Source organism: Megascapheus bottae, chromosome X, assembly GCF_031878675.1.
Source record: "Megascapheus bottae isolate mThoBot1 chromosome X, mThoBot2.hap1, whole genome shotgun sequence".
Classification (NCBI taxonomy): Eukaryota; Metazoa; Chordata; class Mammalia; order Rodentia; family Geomyidae; genus Megascapheus; species Megascapheus bottae.
The window spans coordinates 27203280-27222979 of NC_143547.1; the positions used below are offsets into that span (position 1 = coordinate 27203280).

At 38.6% G+C, this 19700-nt stretch overlaps 1 pseudogene; it reads left to right on the forward strand.

Moving 5' to 3' along the window:
* Positions 1 to 734: 734 nt before the first annotated feature.
* LOC150040638 (intraflagellar transport protein 52 homolog pseudogene) lies at positions 735 to 14430 on the forward strand (annotated as a pseudogene).
* Positions 14431 to 19700: the final 5270 nt, after the last annotated feature.

The window sequence follows — 19700 nt, forward strand, 5'->3', positions numbered from 1 at the left end:
CCCCCAAATTGTTTCAGAAAGCTTGTCTGTTCACCAGACAAGCTTTTTACTATTTTTATAGATATTTTTTATTTCAATGTATAGAGGGGTTACAGTTATATTCGCCAGATAGAAGGTGTATTGCTTCTCACACATTGATACCCCCGTCTCATGTTTTTGTCCCCATTTCCCTCCTCCACCCCCCTCATTTTCTCCCTCCTAATTCAAATAAACAAGTAAACATCTATATAATATACCAGGTAACAAAGTGGGATAGTGTAACAATATGAGATTAACCAAAGGGTAACACAAGAGAAGAGAGAAAGACATGATATGTAAAGAATAACAGTCACTTTTATTAGAAGCTTGGAAATATAGGCTTCACCCTGAACCTGAGTGAAGAGGCTGCAAACTGAATTAATCACCAAAGGCCAATGACTTAAGCATATCCACTTACTGAAACTTTCCTAAAATCCCCTAAATAAAGGAGCTCAGAGCGTTTCAGAGTGGGCAAACACATTCATACACAAGAAGCGCATCCCCACTACACAGTGCTAGGGGCTCAGGACTCTTTAAAACCTTACACTGTGCCTCTTCATGTAACTGTTCACTATTATTATCATGAGCACAATGTTTTTCTGACTTCTGTGAATTGTTCTAGCAAATGTAAGTTCCCCGTAAGGGGGAAATCTTTGACCTTGTAATCATGTTGGATAACCATGACATAGGCACTGGCACCTGGACTGAGGAGAGTCATGTGTGATGCAGCCCTTATGCCTATGGAATTTGACACTAATCCCAGGCAGGTAAGTGTCAAAATGGAAAAATGGAATTGAACTGTAGGATAACTGTTTGATGTTGGAAAATTAGAGAAGTGGTTCTGTGGAACACAAAACACAAACAAACAAAAAACCTGCACAGGGCCAGAAGTAGTCTTCGCCTAGCATGCATGAAGCTCTGGTTTCGATTCCTTGCTACCACATACACAGGAAAAGCCAGAAATGGTGCTGTGCCTCAAGTGGCAGAGAGCTAACCTTGAGAAAGCCTAAGGACAGTGCCCAGGCCCTGAGTTCAAACCCCAGGACTGGTAAAAAATGAACAAATAAAACAGGCTGGGCGCTGGTGGCTCATGCCAATCCAGCACCAAGGAAAGAAAATACAAAAACAAAACAGCATATATTTGTTGTCAGGACACACACACACACACACACACACACACACACACAGAGTTCTCACTGGTTGTCATCAAACTGAAGCATGGATTCCACTCTGAGCCCTTCAAATCATCTTCATACAGAAGATACACAAATAACTTCTTGTCAGAACAACATAGGGTGGCCAGTGACAGATATGTTGTTTGTAGATTGCAAGCCTTGACTGAGTCTTCTGTGATATATCTCCCAGCAGGCTGCATCTTTCACGTAATCTCCCTCAATCTAATGAAGATCAAGTCCTGTGAATTTTAGTCAGTGAATAACTCGTAACATTATCAGACATCAGTGGCTTACACCTGTAATTCTAGCTACTCAGGAGGCTGAAATTTGAGGGTCCCAGTTCAAAGCCAGCCTGGGCAGGAAAATCCATGGGACTCTTATCTCCAGTGAACCACCAGAAAACCAGAAGTGGCACTGTGGCTCAAGTGGTAGAACACTAGACTTGAGTTGAGGAGCTCAGGGACAGTGCCCAGCCCAGAGTTCAAGCTCCATGACCTACCAAAACAAAATTTTCTTAAAATCACCAACTCTGATAGGAAAGGGAAGGGGGAAAACCAGATGATTGGGAGGGGGGAGGGGGAGGGAAATGGGGACAAAAACATGAGAAGGTGTATCAATGTGTGAGAAGTAATACACCTACTACCTGGCAAATGTGACTGTAACCCCTCTATACATTACCCCGACAATAAAAAAAATAAAAATTAAAAAATCTCTGTTCTAAGCCTCTGATGCTACCTTGAGTCTTTCCCATCTGAACACATCAGATAGCCAGAGGATACAGTGTTCACTGTCTCTCAATCTGCCATTTGCCTTCTCTGTGCTCATAGTCTTCCTATGAGCAAGTCTAGCTTTCATGTTTCTCTGTTTAGAATCCATAATGGATTTCCATAGGCTTCAACAATGTTCAGAGTCCTTGGAAGAAATAGAGGGGATCTGAATAAACAATCCCCTCTTAACTCTTTAGTTTCATTTCCCGCTATATTCCACACCTACCTATAACTGAGTTTCTTGCAGTTCTGTGGATATTTTGCTTCCTTGTATTTGCATATAACATACCCCTAATCATCAATTCACTCAGAATTTATTCTGTACCCCTTACATGTTAGGCACTATGTCAGCATTTGAGCTAATCTGATTAAACAGAAGAAACACAGTCCTTACTTTTATGGAGTTTACAATCTACTAAAAGAGGACCTCGGAATAGCTGAAAGGAACGCTCTGAATATCTGGATTTGATGAGAGAGGGAAGGGAAGAGAAGGGGAAGAAATGGGAGGGGTGGGGAGAGGAAGGGAGAAAAGTAGAGAGAGAAAACATTCATATGTGCATATTCATGCACATGGTCTCATTAACTCTGACTCATCATTCAGGACTTCATAAGTTGGGCACCAACGCCTGATAATCTATCTTAAGTACTCATGGCATACTGACTGAATATACATTTCTCATAGTCTTTGTAACAGTGTATTGTAGCTCTGGTTTTCTCACTAATTTCTTCACCAAACCATAAAATCCTTGTTGGCAATAACTGTCTCTTTCATTTTAATAGCTACAATACCATACCTGCATACTTGTTTTGAATATATGAAAAGAAAAAAAACTTGACTTTATGTTAACCTTAACTATACCTTTCTAAACATACTTTTTTGCATTTCAATGAGTTTCATTGTAACTTCTTTTGAACATCTATATAACGGGCTTTGATCTTTTATTTTAAAAAATGATCTGTGTTTTCCTAGCAATGAATGATTCTTAGGAACTCTCCATGGCTGGAACTTCACATGCCTCTGGCACTCCCTGAGTCTTCTCTTTGAGGGGGAACCCCCCACCTACAGGTTTTGGATGAAAAGTTCCTCCAGTCCTCAAGAAATGAGTCTCTTGGTCTTACTATTACTCATTTCCTGGAGAAGTCTCAGCTCTTACATTCTGACCTTCAGAGCCTAAAGAAGTACAGATTCATCTTCCCAATTCAAGTACAATTTAGAGAAATTGCTCAAGAAAATCTCAACAATCAATCTTTTCCATCTTCTCTTTTATTACAAACTCAGTGACCATTTTGCTGGTACATTATTTGGCATATTCTGTATGAATCAGCATGATCAACAAAAGTAACTTTACTGCCAATTTGAAATTTCAAGTCTTAAAAGGATGTTATGGCTAGTTTCTAAAAAAAACTGTGCTCAGAGCTGGAAGGTGAAGCCATAACATCCTTTCTAACTTCATGTGAAGCCACTCCTATGCCTTGTAGGTTGGCAGCATCTTCAGTTATAGTGTTGCTATTATTACCTCTATTTCTTTATTGGATTCAACAATACCGGTCTTGTTTTCTATGTTGGCATTAGTAACCGTAGCTTACCTTCAAGGAAAATATAGCTATGTTACCTTTACCTATGTATGGTTACTTGGCAAGCAGAATGGCAGTCTTGAAAATACTTTGTGCCCATGATTTCTTATGCCAGATTACTGGGAGTTTAACATTTTGAATAAAGAAAGGAGACTTTTTCTCTAGCCTGACAATGTCTTCTCAGGCTGAGTGCTAAATATAGCTGATGGATTTCAGTCCTAGACTGCAGCAAACAAATTCACTGGTGTCTCACTCTGAAATAACTACCATCATCCAAAAGTAGCATATTGTCCACGTTCATGCTGAGGACAGCATGTTTTATAGATGCCATGTTGGAGCCATGGCTTTGCAGAAAAAGGGAGAATCTGGCCTAAATGCTTCAGCATGTATAGATACACAAACACACAGTTCATCTCAGTCCATCCCTTTCCTCAGAGGATGACACATGCACTCTGATTATAATAAAGTCCATGTGTGATGAATGAATGGCATTTACCAAATGTCCCAAAGAAATTTCCACCTATTATAACTACCATCTTTAATATCTCATACAATGGATTTGTATTACAAAAGCCCACACAATATTTTTAAAGTAAAAGACAACGAACAGACATGTAAACAGAGATATAATTTAACCTGTACAATGTAAATTTTTCATATAGGTCTATATCTATTGTTTACAGCATCACTCAAGCTGTGAATCAAACAATTAATGTGGGCATTGCTATCATGTGTGGAATGATCCATGGATCACTAGGTGGACACGAAAGCCTCTCAAAACTCCTGTGATGGAAGTCATATTCCTGCTCACAGAATGTTCTTATTAAGAAGAAAAACAACACATACCATCTAATCAAATCTAAGGATTTTGCTCCATTTTCTCATTTCTGGAGCAGATTGGGGTAATTTATTTTCTTACCTAGGGCAGTTGAGCAGCAGCCGAAGTTGTAGTCACAAGTTAGCAATGTAGTTCATGTGACTTAACCAAATAGGGTCACGATTAGCAAAATGTATTCCCATAAATGGTAGTTTAAATACTAAATTCTGGAGAAAATCCAGAAGAAATGTAAGACAAAATAACACAGGGAAAAACGAGATGTTTGAGTGAAGTATAATTTATTGGTCAGATATTGGGTTGTAGAATGTCAAGGTAAAAATGACCTGGGAACTTTAAAAAGTTACTATTAGACTACCTAAAAATAAAAAGTTTCATGCACAGTTAAACACATAATTACTAAAATAGAAACACAGCCAACCAACTGGGAAAAGATATTGACCAACAATACATCAGACAAAGTTTTTTTTTGTTTGGTTGGCTTTTGGTTTGGGGGTATTTTTTGACTGTCATGGGGCTTGAACTCTGGGCCTGGGCATTGTCCCTGAACTCTTCAGCTCAAGGCTACCTCCCTACCCCTTGAGCCACAGTACCACTTCCAGTTTTCTAGTGATTAATTGGAGATAAGAGTCTCATGGACACATTAGTACCTGGGCTGGCTTTGAATCTCAGTCCTCAGATCTCAGCCTCCTGAGTAGCTAGGATTACAGGTGTGAGTCCCCGGGCCCGGCAAGACAAAGGCTTAATATCCAATATCTACAGAGAACTTAAAAAACTATTCCCCTCCACCCCCAAAGAAGTCACTAAATGGGCAAGGGAATTAAAGAGATACTTATCAAGAGGTTAAAATGGCAAAGAATCTTATGAGAAAATGCTCATCATCCATTTTCATAAAGGAAATGCAAATAGAAACAAACCTGAGATACCACCTTACCCCAATCAGAATGGCCAATATTCTGAATTCAGACAACAAATTCTGGTGGGGATATGGAAAAAAAGCAACCCTACTGCACTGCTGATGGCAATGTAAACTAGTACAACCACTCTGGAAGGCAAGTTTGGAGGTTCCTCAAAAAACTAAACATAGATCTTCCCCTCAAGCCAGGCACTTCTGGGCATCTACCCTGAGCATCATAACCCAGGATAATGATAAGGACACCTGCTCAGCCATGTTCATCTCTGCACTATTCACAATAGCCAGGCGATGGAAACAATCCAGATGCCCTACTGCAGATGAATGGATACAGAAATGTGGTACATATTTACAATGGAATTCTACATATTCACCAGACAAGATAAAATAATGGTATTGGCTGGGAAGTGGATGGAACTAGAGCAAATCCTGTTGAGTGAGATAAGCCAAGACCAAAGGAACAAAAACACATAGTATCCTTGATATGTGGATATTAGATCTGAACAACACAAGAGCAATGATTCAATACTCAGGCACTCCAGGTCATTGACATGATAGGATATATATTCTATAGAGACATATTGATATATTCTATTATATAGGTCTCTATGTATCTATGACACACAAAAACACGGTTTAATATTATGTTCTTAAATTCTTGTGCCAGTGATTGCATATAGAGATTTTTTTTCTTGAATACTTGTTTGTAGAACAGGACATTTGAAATATGATGTAAAACTCAGTGTTAATAAAAAGTTTTAATAAAAAAGAATAAGGACAAGGGGGAAATAAATAAAAAGTTACTATTAAAATCCCCAGCTCAGGCTAGTGCTGATGACTCACACCTGTCATCCTCGCTACTCAGGAGGCTAATAGATGAGGATTGTATGTAGGCAGACCAAAAAGAAAAGTCCATGAGACTCTCATCTCCAATTACCCACCAGAAAACCAGTCACACAGTGGCTCAAAGTGGTGGAGCACTAGCCTCCATTAGAAAAGCTCAGAGACAGTATTCAGGACCAGGGTCCAACAAAAAAAAATCCCAGGCTCAACAGTAGTCAGATTCTGTAGCATTATTTAAATGGGAAAAGTACATTTTAAATACTAGATTCAAGAGAACCATGTTTTTGTCAGACTAGGCAAATATCCAGGATCAGTCATTCTAAATTTAGAATGAACCTTGAACTGTTGGAGTTCCTGTTGGAGTTCTGTGTCCACAGGGGTTGAAAAAAATGTCAGTTTTCACTCCTGACAGCCTAGAAAAATAACAATTCCTTGATCTCAGGGTCAATTGGAATAAGGAAGGAATTGATAGGGTTTGGGATTGTGTGTGTGTGTGTGTGTGTGTGTGTGTGTGTGTGTGTGTGATTCCATTCCAGTCAGTTGTCCATCAGAGCTTGATAATAATGCAGAACTGAGGACTTGTGTTTTTCAAGTATGAATCTTTTTTTCCCCACCCCCCTCAAGTATGAATCTTACAACCTCTGGGAATATGAGGAAATGCAGAGATTCTTAGAAGGCTGAGCTATTAAACTGATGACTTTTTAAAGGTATAGAGATGAACAGCATAGCAAGATAGTACCAATGCCTTGCTTTCTCAGCCTGGAGTTCTCTTCTGATGTGCAGTGGCTTTCTGCAGGAATTAAAGTTGACTTGATTTCTAAGTATATGGAGGAAAAAGTAAACAACGTCTCAACCAGAGTGAGGTGAACAAGCAACAGCTCTATACAGAAACATCACAATATATTCATGACACAAAAATAAAGTTAGTGTGGCTAGATTATAAGAAGTGAAAGGGAGACTGGTTGGAAGAGTAGCTAAGCATCAGATCACCAGGAATTTGAAAGTCATGTTATTTCCTTTTATACATCCTTATACTCAGAACAGTTGGTAGCTAATGGAATACATATGGAGAGCTATGACAAACCCAAATTCACATTACATGATTATTTAGTAGGGATTAACCTTTTTATGTGTAGATTAGAGAAGACAGGAGACTATTGTAATTTTGTAGAAACATATGAGCATATAAGATGGACTTAAATGGATGGATATAGCAGGAAAAAATGGTAAAGTTGATGAACTGATTGTAGAGAGAATAAGAGAGCTGAGAGTGCATAAAACTATTCCAGGTTCTATCATGCACAATTTGGTAGAGCTATTGACCATACAGAATATAGTCACACTTGAGCATGTTAAATTTGAGGTGTCTTTGAAACTTGAAAAGGAAACTGTCACGTGGGGCATTGGTTATGCTGGCCTGACTCTCAAAAGAAAGATTAAGGTAGAATATTCTACTGTTAATAATCAGTGGATATAATTTGCCTATACATTTTAAAAATTAAATAAAACATTCAAATAAAATAAATGGATGGCAAACACGAATATGAAAAGATGTTTGATATCATGTGTCATTATAAAAATGAAAATTAAAACCACAATGAGCTACCATTGTACATTGATAAGATGAGCCAAACAAAATTACTGGCAATACCAACTGTTGGTGAAAATTTAGAAAAATCTGAAGAGTTCATTGATGGTGAGAATGCAAACAGAATATAGCCATTTTAAAAATCAGTTTTAGACTTTTCTGTTGGATGCTGGTGGCTCAGGCCTGTAATCCTAGCTTCTCAGGAGGCTAAGATCTAAGGATCATGGTTCAAAGCTAGCCTGGGCACAGAAGTCCATGAGACTCTTATCTCCAGTTAACTGCTAGAAAATGGAAAGTGGCACTGTGGCTCAGCTTAACATAAGGCAGTAGGCTTGAGCTGAAGATCTCAGGGACAGCGACTAGGCCCAGAGTACAAGCCCCATGACCTATAAAAAATCAGTATATAAATATTTTAGGGTCTTAATTCATAATAGCCACAATCTGGAACCAACCATGACATCCTCAAAAAGATTTTCAGATAAACAAATGATGTTTGTAGTGATATTCTACAAAAGGGAATAATTAATCAATTAATCAATAGAAGAAAATTCTGCACTTGGATTTTTTTGTGCTAGTCCTGAGACTTGAACTCAGAGCCTGGATACAGTTGTTGAGGGGTTTTTTGCTCAAGATCATTGCTCTACCATTTGAGCCAAAGCTGTACCTCAGACATTTTGGTAGTTAATTTAAGATGAGAGCCTCGTGGACTTTCCTGCCTAGGCTGGCTTTGAGCTATGATCCTCATATCTCATCCTCCTACATAGCTGGAAGCACAGATATGAGACACCAGCAGCCAGCTGTACTTGAACCTGGACTTTTTTTTGTCAGTCATGGGGCTTGAACTCTGGGCCTGGGTGCTGTCCCTGAGCAATTTAGCTCAAGGCTATGGCCCTACCACTTGAGCCACAGTGCCACCTGCAGTTTTCTGGTGATTAATTGGAGGTAAGAGTCTCATGGACTTTTGTGCCCAGGACTTTTGATTTCATAAGTAGGAACTCTTTTTTTTTCGATTGTATCTAGTATGCCATGTGATGAAGTTTACCTCCCGTAGTATTTCACTTGTAAGTAATGTGTTATTTGAGTTCTCAGACAGTAGAATCATTTTGAAAAGAGAACAGTGAGTGCAGGCTGGTGGTGATCATGACCCAACAGAGCCTTACATTTTCCCTAATGTATTTGAATGATGACTATTTCTAAGGGCTGTTATTACCCTACATTGCTATAAAAGTTAGTGGCTTAAAAGAACAATTTCTTTATTATCTTTTAGGGTCTCTGTGGGCAAAAACTTCAGAGAAGAGCTATTTGGAGTGGTTCTGGCTCAGGATCTTTCTCTTTTTTTGTCCTGGGGTCGAACCCAGGACATTGCACTTGCTAGGCAAGCTCTTTGCCACTGAGCTACATCCCCGCCCCTAGGATCTTTCATAATGGAACCAGAGAAACCAAATGCTAAAGTAACTAGGGACTGCTCATGCATCATTTTCTTCATTTTCAGATCATCTTTACGTGGCAGTCTCTCCAATTAGTTACTCTGAGCTTTTCCGTAACTCTCTGATACTTAATGGCTGTTAAAAGCTTCAAGAGCAAATATCCCGGGTCATGAAGTCCTCACTAAATTACCTTTTGTGATCTATTCTTTTTTATTGTAATTAATAGAAGGGTTACAGTTATATTCACCAGATAGAAGGTGCATTACTTCACACATGTTGATCCCCCTTCTCATGTTTTTGTCCCCCAACCCCCTCCCTTCATCTTGTTCCCCCTTCCCTTTCCTATTTCAAACAAACAAATTAACGTATATACAATATTCAGGTAACAAGGTAAGATACTGTAACAATATGAGAATAACCAAGGGGCAACAAAAGAGATAAGAAATAACATAGTACATTAAGAACGACAACCATACATTAATATAGCTCTTGTTTCCATATCCTGGAGGTCTTTTCATTTAGCCTCATCCTGTACAGCCTTATGTATCTAGGTTTTGAGCTATTGTAGTCCTCTGCTAGGAGAGTCCTAGGTTTGCACTAATTATTACAAGTGATGGAAACCATTGAGCCTATGTTCCTTTGGGTCTGGCTTACTTCACTTAATATGATTTTTTCCAAGTCTTTCCATTTCCTTACAAATGGGGTGATGTCGTTCTTTCTGATGGCAGCATAGAATTCCATTGTGTATAAATACCACATTTTGTAGATCCACTCATCAACTGAGGGGCATCTGGGTTGGTTCCATATCTTTGCTGTGGTAAATAGTGCTGCAATGAACATCGTTGTGCTAGTGGGTTTCCTTTTGTGATCTATTCTTGAAAATCTTATAACATTAATTCTGCCATACTCTGTTGGTCAAAGCAATGACAGAATCCCATTTGTTTTCACATGGACAGAACATTCCCTCAATAGGATGAGAATCAAAAATAGCAGAAAGAATCCAGACACTGGTGGCTCATGCTTGTAATCCTAGCTACTCAGGCAGGGTACCATCCATTTTGCCCCAGTGAGGGCCACTGCCACTGTGAGCGATCTGGGGGCCCAGAGTGGGACTACTATCCTGCTATCTTCTCCTCCTCATCTGTCTGGCTGTGGCTGCTAACTGTAGGTGAGACAGGCCGCATGTGGGATGTGACTATTTCACAGCTGGTGTCATAGGAGGCTGAGATCTGAGATCTGAGGATAACAATTTGAAGCCACCCCAGGCAGGAAAGCCCATGAAACTCTTACGTGCAATTAACCACCAAAAAGCCAGAAGTGGAGCTATGGCCCATATGTTAGGGTGATAGTCTTGAGTGGAAAAGCTAAAGGAGATTGCCTAGGCCTGGAGTTCAAACCCCAGTACCAGCACACAAAAAAAGAGACAATACACAAATTAATTTGATTCGCTACAATAACAATTTATTATCTATATGTACCTCGTAGCATAATTTTATAAACTCCAAATATACACAATAAAATTTATCTTAAAACAAAAAACAAAATAGATATTTTCTACCTAGATATTTATTACCTTTGGTGCTTAGAATATTTGGAGTCTGAACTTTTCTCATTGCTTTTATTTCCCTTCACCATTCAGAGCTTCATGAGAACATCAGTAACTGTTGTTGTGTATGTCATAGTATGAAACTGTTTGGGAGAAAACAAAAAGGAAGCTGACATTGATGAGTACCCATTTTATGCCAAGTGCCAAGCTAAACATTGATCTATTTCATTGAACTTATCATTTATCTATTACTGCTGTACAAATTATTTTAAACTTTAATGTTACAAGACAAAATTGGACCAATATCACAACTTTTGGGGTCAAAACTCATTGAGGTTGAGTCACCTATGCTCCACAGTTACCTCTCAGCTGAGGTAACTTCAATGGATGGAGAATGCTGAACAACTCTTTCAGGGCCATGAGTCCGGGAATGTGGCTTTAGCTGTGGGTTGGGTGACATGACTCTTTTTCCATATCATATCTGCTGGAGCTGATTGTTCAAGGTGACTTCACCACTTATATGTCTGGGTCTACCGCTTTGATAGCGGGAATAGCTGTATTTGTGTAGGGAGCAATATTCTCTTGGCTAGCTTTGGGTTCTGAACTGTTCTTTTTTTAGCCAGTTTTATTATTCTGACATGCAGTATGTCAGAGTAGCAGAGTTCCTGGAGTAAGTTCACATTTGCCAAAAAGGACATAGTCACTTTCTGCCTTGGGTATGAACTATTTTCCTCTCTCTCTCTCTCTCTCTCTCTCTCTCTCTCTCTCTCTCTCTCTCTCTCTCTCTCTCTCTCTCTCTCTCTCTCTCTCTGCCTGTCTACCTGCCTGCCTGTCTGTCTATCTCCCTCTCTCTCAAGTCTTCACTAATGTTTCAGTGAAAGAAATAAAGGAAGTTTTAATATATTTTATTTAATACCTAAAGAATGTTAAATTGTATTTCTTAACTATTGCATGTATTAAACTTACTTTTATTATATTGCAGAGATTGTTGTCTTTATTAGAGAGGATATTCACGCCCATCTAGACTTCTGTGGATTAAGTGCAACTAGTCCCTGTTCGAGTAATCTCAGCCTGTCTCTGTCTATTGTGCGTATCTCAAGCCCTGTTGTAATACCAAAAATATAGAAGATACCAGACCTCAGAAATTTTCATATTATTCAGAAAAGCTAGGTTTCAGATATTTTAAACAATAATAAGGCCAGATCTGGATATATAACAAAATAATAAACTGAGTAAAATCTCAAGTACCTTCTGCAGCCAAAATATGTTATTGAAGGGAAGGAAATAGACGAGCTAAGTACCTGGGGCCTTTTTATGGAAAGAAGAGTGAGGGACTTGACTTTCAGCTCAGTAGATGTCACTTCATTTGACTTGGCAAAAAACAAAACAAAACAAAACAAAAATCAAGCACCTGGTAGACAGAGCCGAATCAAAGGCAAATATCACAAATGCCATTTACTCCCCAAAATGGCTGTCCTACTGCCAATGTTCTGTGCTCTTTCTTCCTGTTTCAACCTAATTCTGTTTGTTTACCCTTTCACGGCTCATAAAAGCTTTGCTCAGCAGCTGTGCTTGTCCAACACTCAGTTCTCAGTCACCTAGAGCCTGATCAAGTACCTGCTCTTCCATTAAACAAAGCTTCCCATTGATTATAAAAGTAATGTGCTATAAGGGAGTCCTTCCATCACTGTCTTATAAAGCATGAGCTTTCAACCCTATAATTAACCTAAAAATGAACAACGTCCTGAACTCATCCATCCATTCATGCATTCACTCATTTTTCTCCTCTCAGTTTCCTCTCCACAGTCTATTCTGAACCTCCTTTTACTTGACTTTAGGCAACATTTTACTGTGTACCATGGGAGTTTCTGGATCTTTGATGAGAAGAATTACAACCTTGCCTAAAAGATTTACTTAATCCTACACTATCTTCCTAATAGCCTTTCCCATACATTTGCTCAATAGACCACACAGACATCTAGCTGTGCATTTCTAGTTCTAGCTCCAGTAAAGAGATTCTGGCTGATGAGCCATATATCTGAACTACTTAAACACTGCTAACCCTACATGACAGAAAACTATACTGACTCTAGACAATGTCCTAGTGGATCTGATTCATCTAGCAAACAGCTCTGTGATTTATTTAGTTTTCTATGAGTGCTTTACATGGGAGAGGCTGTACCAACACAATGACAGAAGTCCAAGTCTGTGTACAGTATTAGTTCTCTTAAAAGTTTATGAATTGGTATTCTTGTCAATGTGTGTACGTATATATATGTATATACAAATGTATGAAAGTTCTTGAGTTTATATAGTGTAGTGCATTGAATTATGACCCCCAATATTGGGATTTAATCCATAGAATCTATAAATACAACGTTTTGGTTATGAAAAGACATTTGCTCTCTGGTGCCAGTGTGTTATAGGCAACAGTCTAGTCAAAATCGAAAGCCATCACATTACAGTAAGAATGAAGTTATACAGTCATAAGTGCTCAAAAGAAGAGCTTGGGGCCGTGTCAGGTGAAGATAGTGGTCACTGGGGCTCAAGGAGGTGGAGGGCCACAGAACCATCCTGTTCAGCACCTACAAAAAGGAGGTGTTCACCAGCAACAGTGGCTACAAGTCCTTGCAGAAAAGATTTCAGAGTAGCTGGAAGATTCAGAGTTAACAAGATGAAATCACATCTGAAAAGCTAATTGGGGTGAAACTCTGGATTACAGCTGGGCCAAGTGAAAAATTTTCTGCAACTTAGTTTGAAGTTCTGAAGAAGTACCTTGACAGAAGTAGAGATAACCTTGTGATGCTAGGAGAGGGTGGAGAATCCAGATTTGACATCAGTATTAACTTTCTAATAGAAGAGTATGGAATTGTGGTGAATAATGATGCTTCGATTGGGAATGTTTAATTCCATCCTAAGGAGGCTCTGGTTTCCAATGGCGTGCTGAACAGGGAAATTAGCAGAGCTGCTGGAAAGGTTGTGCCTGGAATCATCGATGAGGAGAGCAGTGAGAACAATGCACAGGCTCTCACCGTTGTCTACCCTTTTGGTGCCACGTTGAGTGTCACGAAACCAGCAGTGGCTGTTCTGTCCACAGGCTCTGTTTGCTTCCCACTCAACAGACCCATTCTGGCTTTCTACCATTCAAAGAACCAAGGTGGGAAACTGGCATTGCTTGGCTCCTGTCACATGTTCAGTGACCAATGGATGTTGTTTTCCAGTGGCTCACAACAGGGGACATCTTCCTAAACCGGATGGATGCTGAGGACCCAGAGATTTCTGACTACATGATACTGCCCAACACAGCCACCCTGTCAGAGAGGCTCCATGTGTGTTTTCATGAGGGTGATAAGAACCCGAGGGACTTTACCACACTCTTCCGCCTGTCCATTCACCAGCTGAACACCACCTCTCTCCCCAAAGTCATAAAGGCTAATGAGCAACTAAACGTGAAACATGAACCTCTCCAGCTCATCCAGCCTCAGTTTCAGACACCACTGCCAAGCCCTCCAGCCTGCAGTTTTCCCTCCTAACTTCAGGGAAGTGCCGCCTCCTTCTCTGGAGCTGTTTGACTTAGATCAGGCATTTTCCACTGAGAAGGCATGGCTTGCTCAAATCACCAATAAATGTACTGAAGAAGACCCGGAGTTCTATGTCAGGAAGTGTGGTGACATTCTTGGAATAACCAGTAAACTACAAAGGATCAACAGGATGCCAAACATACCCTTGAACCAGGAACATGATGTTGATACAAGTGAAATAGAATTTCCTAACAATTTCTTTTCTTTTCTTTTTCTTTTTTGTCAGTCATGGCACTTGAACTCTGGGCCTAGGCACTGTCCCTGAGCTCTTCAGCTCAAGGCTACCGCCCTACCCCTTGAGCATCAGTGCCACTTCCGGTTTTCTAGTGGTTAATTGGCGATAAGAGTCTCACAGACTTTAGTATTCAGTTCAGGCTGGCTTTGGACCTTGATCCTTAGATCTCTGCCTCCTGAGTAGCTAGGATTATAGGCATGAGCAACCATGCTCGATTTTCCTAACAATTTCTAAGGGCTGTGCCTGTTGGAGCTTTTCTGCCTCCTGATTCTATTTGTGTGTGTGTTTTTTTAAATTTTTTCATATATTTTTATTGTAATTAATACAAGGGTTACATTATATTCGCCAGATAGAAGGTGCATTAATTCACATACATTGATACCCTATCTGTGTATTGAGTTGTTCTTCAACTCCTTACCAAAGGGTATATATCCTTTTTCCTCTATTAACTAAGGAAATCTGTGCCCCTTCTGCAGCAGCCGTATAGGTAAGGGTTATAATGGGAAATCCTTTGAATTTTTAAAAAATTAAACCTATGATCGAACCTGTACTTTTACAATTTTTTTTAAAAAAGGAAAGTTTGTTGAAATATTTGCTAACCTAGCTTATTGGGAGGCAGAGATCAGAAAAATTATGATTCAAAGCCAGGCTCAGTAAAAGTTAATGAAGACCCCCACTCTAGTAAGCCAGGTTTGGTGGTTCACACTTGTATGCCTAGCTACACATAGTGGAGGGTATCAGTAAGGCGATCATAGTCTGAGGCGAAATTGAGAGGCCCTACCTAAATATATAACTACAATGAAAGAGGCCAGGCAGCATGACTCATCTCATAGATCACATTCCTGGCAAGCTTGAGGCACTGTGTTCAATTCTCAGTACTGCCTTTTTCCCCTCAGAAAAAGTGTTGTCTCACATTGTTGCTATAGTCACATTCCCCAATATATTCTGAAGAAGATTTTAGTTTGTGGCTTCAAGAAACCATAACACAGTAACAAATTCTAAAAACTTGGAAGCCCATATTCACAGGAATCTCATGCAGAGTTCCTCTCTGTTCTGTTCATTTTCTCATTTACCAGTTGTTACTTTGGTGTTTATTTTTTTATGTGTTTATATATTGTGAATGTTAAGCATTAGTCTGATAACCAGGTGACCAAGATTTGACCCTATTCTTTGTTTGTCACTTCTTCTGGTATTTATTTCCTTTCTGCACACGGAAGCTTTCCATTTCCAGGATTTCAATTTGATTTCTTTTTCAGGATTTCTGTATGTTTATTAAATTCTTCCTTCAGATCCTGCAATGCCTTCCTTATTTAATTCAGCTGTTTAGTTGAATTCTATAGGAATTCAACTAGGTGATGGTTCATATCTTCTTTGAATCCATTCAGATCCTTGTATATGATTTCTTTAATCTTCATCATCTTTATAACTGTTCTTTTGAAATTTTACCCACTTTATTCTCATTGAAGTCCTTTATTCCAGAACTATTGGCTTTTGCAGGAGACATATTGTCTTGCTTTATTATAGAACCTGTGGTTCCATGTTGAGATTTATGCATCTGAGGCCAAATCATTGGATAAAAGTTTTAGTCACCTATAGAGTCAGCTGATATAGTCTCGGTCTTCAAGCAGGACAGTATAGTGGCCATGTTGATGCACTATTTTTTACTAGTGTGATGGAGGTAGCTGTCAGTGGCTAGACACTCATACTGTATTCATGGTACTGGCTCTGATCAACTGCACTGCTCAGATCGTAATGAATTAGCTAGAATCTCCTGCACAAAGGAAACAACTGAGAGGACTGTTTGCTCTGCTTGCAGATCTCCATGCTTCAAAACTCCATTTTCCCTTTGCATAGAAGAAGGCTATGGGGGTTTCATGGTCCAGAGGGTCTGGATTTGGGTCCTTAGACATCACTATCAGTAAACACAATCCAAGGTTCTGTTCACAGGGGCAGGTCTCCGAGCTTTCAGGATGTGCCCAAACTATATCTCCTGTAGAACATAAAAGGCTATCACATAATTAAGAGGTGCAGGACTATGGCCACCAGCAGTTATCACATGCAGCCAAGAGGCAGTCTTAGAGGCTGAAAACTAACCCCAGCCACAGGCATTGTGCTTTGTTTCTACCTAAGCTTCCAGGTATGGGACTTGTTCCTACCCAGGGAGGTTTAGACCTCCTATCACTGTGGCTCCCTGTGAAGTATTTGTGCAGTTCCTTGTAGTTTAAAGTCTCTATGGAGCCATAACCACATCAGACCTTCTCTCTGAGGATCTAAAAAATTATTAGTTCTGGTACTTTTTTGTGGGATGTTAGAAGTTTTCTACATGCTAGATCTTGTCATGTGAAGAATAAAAGTCAATTTTTCCTCTTCCTTTCTATTTGGATGCCTTTCATTTCTTTTTCTCCACTGATTGCTCTGCCTGGTACTCCAGGACTGTGTTGAATCAACGTGGTTAGAGGGAGAAGCCATGAGTTTTGTTACATTTTAGTGAAAAGCTTTCATTTCTTTCCCATTGATTATGATGTTACCTACAGTTTTTTCTTTCATAAATGACCTTTAGTTTATGGAAGAATTTTCCTTCTAAAATCTTAAAAGATTTTTATCCAGGAAAGATGTTGTACTTTAGTAAATTACTTCTCTGCATCAATTAAGATGTGGCGGATGTGTTTTTATTTCTCATTCTATATATGTTCTGTATCATTGTATTTGACTTGTATATATTAAACCAGTCTTGCATGACAGGTATAAGTCCTATTCAGTCTCAACGTAAAATCTTTTTAATATGCTTTTCCACTAAGTTTGATATTTAATTGAGGATATTTGCATAAATGTGTATCAGAGATATAGTCTAAGTTTTCTTTTCCTTGTGATGTTTTTCACTCATTTAGGTATCAAGGAAATGCTGGTTTCAAAAAATATGTTTGTAAATATTTCTGGTAGCTCAACTTTCTGGAGGAGCTTAAAAAGCTTTACTAACTAACCAGTGAAGCCATTTGGCCCTGAGGGTTTTGTTTTTTGTTTTTTGTGTTTTTTTTTAAGAAGGATCTTACTACAATTACTTCAATATTCTTATTTGTCACTGGTCTTGTCAAGCTTTCTACTTTATTTTATTTTATTTGATCTTGGTAGGTTATATTTGATAGAAATTGATCCATTTCCTCTAGGGTTTCCTATAATTGCTCATCATAATCACTTTTATTTCTGAGACATGAATTGTAATGCCTTCTGCTTCATTTTTATTTATTTCAGTCTTTTTTTCCACTCTTAATTGGGCTGGCCAAATGTTGGTGTATTTCATTTTCTAATTTTTTAGAGAACCATCTCTAGATTTTATTAATTTTTTTCCTATGGATTGATTCTCTGTTTTCTATTTGATTAGTTTTTTCTGGTCTTTCTTTCTTTCTTTCTTTCTTTCTCTTTCTTTCTTTCTTTCCTTTCGTCAGTCGTTGAGCTTGAACTCTGGGCCTGGGCGCTGTCCTTGAACTCTTCAGGTCAAGGTTACTGCCCTACCCCTAGGCCTAGATATTATCCCTTTGTTCTTCAGCTCAAGGCTTCTGCCCTACCCCTTGAGCCACAGAGCCACTTCTGGTTTTCTAGTGGTTAACTGGAGATAAGAGTCTCACAGTCTTTGGTGCCCAGACTGGCTTTGAACCGTGATCCTCAGATCTCAGACTCCTGAGTAGCTAGGATTACAGGCATGAGCCACCATGACTGGCTCAACTTTTCTAATTTTTTAATTTTTTTTCTTTCAACTTACTGTGGGTTTAGTTTACTTTATTTTTCTAGCTCCTAGATTCACAGTGTTTAGCTATTTAGCATTATGACATTTCTTTTTTAATGAGGATACTTACTGCTATGAACTTAGAGTTTAGAAAAAAATTTGTTACATCCCACAAATTTGGACACATTGTATTAATTTCCTCATATTTATGACTTTTCTAAGGTTCAGCCTATTTGAATTTAATACCATTGCAAGTGGAAACAATACTAGATAAAATTTTGATCTTCAAGTGGTTGCAGTTTGTAGACTGACATAAGGTCGATCCTAGTGACTGTCTCATGTATGCAAGAGAAGACTGTACATTCTGCTACTATGGAAGAAAAGTTGCATGTCTAATATGCCTTTGTTGGTCTAGAATTTGTTTCAATTCTAGCATTTCTTTTTTTCATATGTTTTATTGTAATTAATAGAAGGGTTACATTATATTCACCAGATAGAAGTTACATTACTTCACAAACATTGATACCCTTTCTTATGTCATGGTCCCCATTTCCCTCCTTCCTCCCCCCGCTCATCTTGATTTCCCCCTTCCCTATCCAATTTCAAATCACCAATTAAGCACATATAAAATATATCAGATGACAAGGTGAAATATTGTAACAATAAGAGATAACCAAGGGACAGCAAAAGAGATGAGAGATGACATAGTACATTAAAGACAACAATCACTCATTATATGGCTTTTGTTTCTATATCCTGGAGGTCCTTACATTTAGCGTCATACTATATGGCCTTATGTATCTAGATTTTGTTCTATTGTAAATCTCTTCTAAGAGAGCCCAAGGTTTCTACTGATTATTCTAGCATTTCTTTATTCGTCTCCTGTCTTGTTTGTCTATTCATTGTTTAATGTAGACTACTAGACTTCTAACATTGTGGTATTGATTTCTACTTTTCCCTTCATGACTAGTCTATTAATGTTTGCTTATACACTTAGGCTCACATGTTGGGTATATGTATATTATTACAAACATTGTATCTTTTTGAGAAATTGATCATACATTTTCTTTCCATTTTTTCCAATTTGCTTAATGTATCACATTATATTAATATTTATAATGCTAAGAAAACTGCACTTCTGATGAAAAGACAATTTGTCTACAATTTATCTTTTAAAGTGAGTGTATATTTCTCTTATAAAGGGGTTTTATTATGCTGTTTAGATACATGCATATAATGTCTTTTGATCATATTTATCTCCTGTATTGTTCTTCCTTATTTCCTTCTACTTCTTATCACAGTGTACTTCAGATGAGAGTGCAACACTTCACATGTAAGATAGTTCAGGCAGTTAACAAGTGGGCCTTGTTATTTACTTTCAGTTGTACTTATGTACCCCCTATCAGTGCTCCTAGATTCCCTGTCTGTCATCAGTATATGAATGGTGTATGTGGGTAGTTCTATAGTTCTCTCACT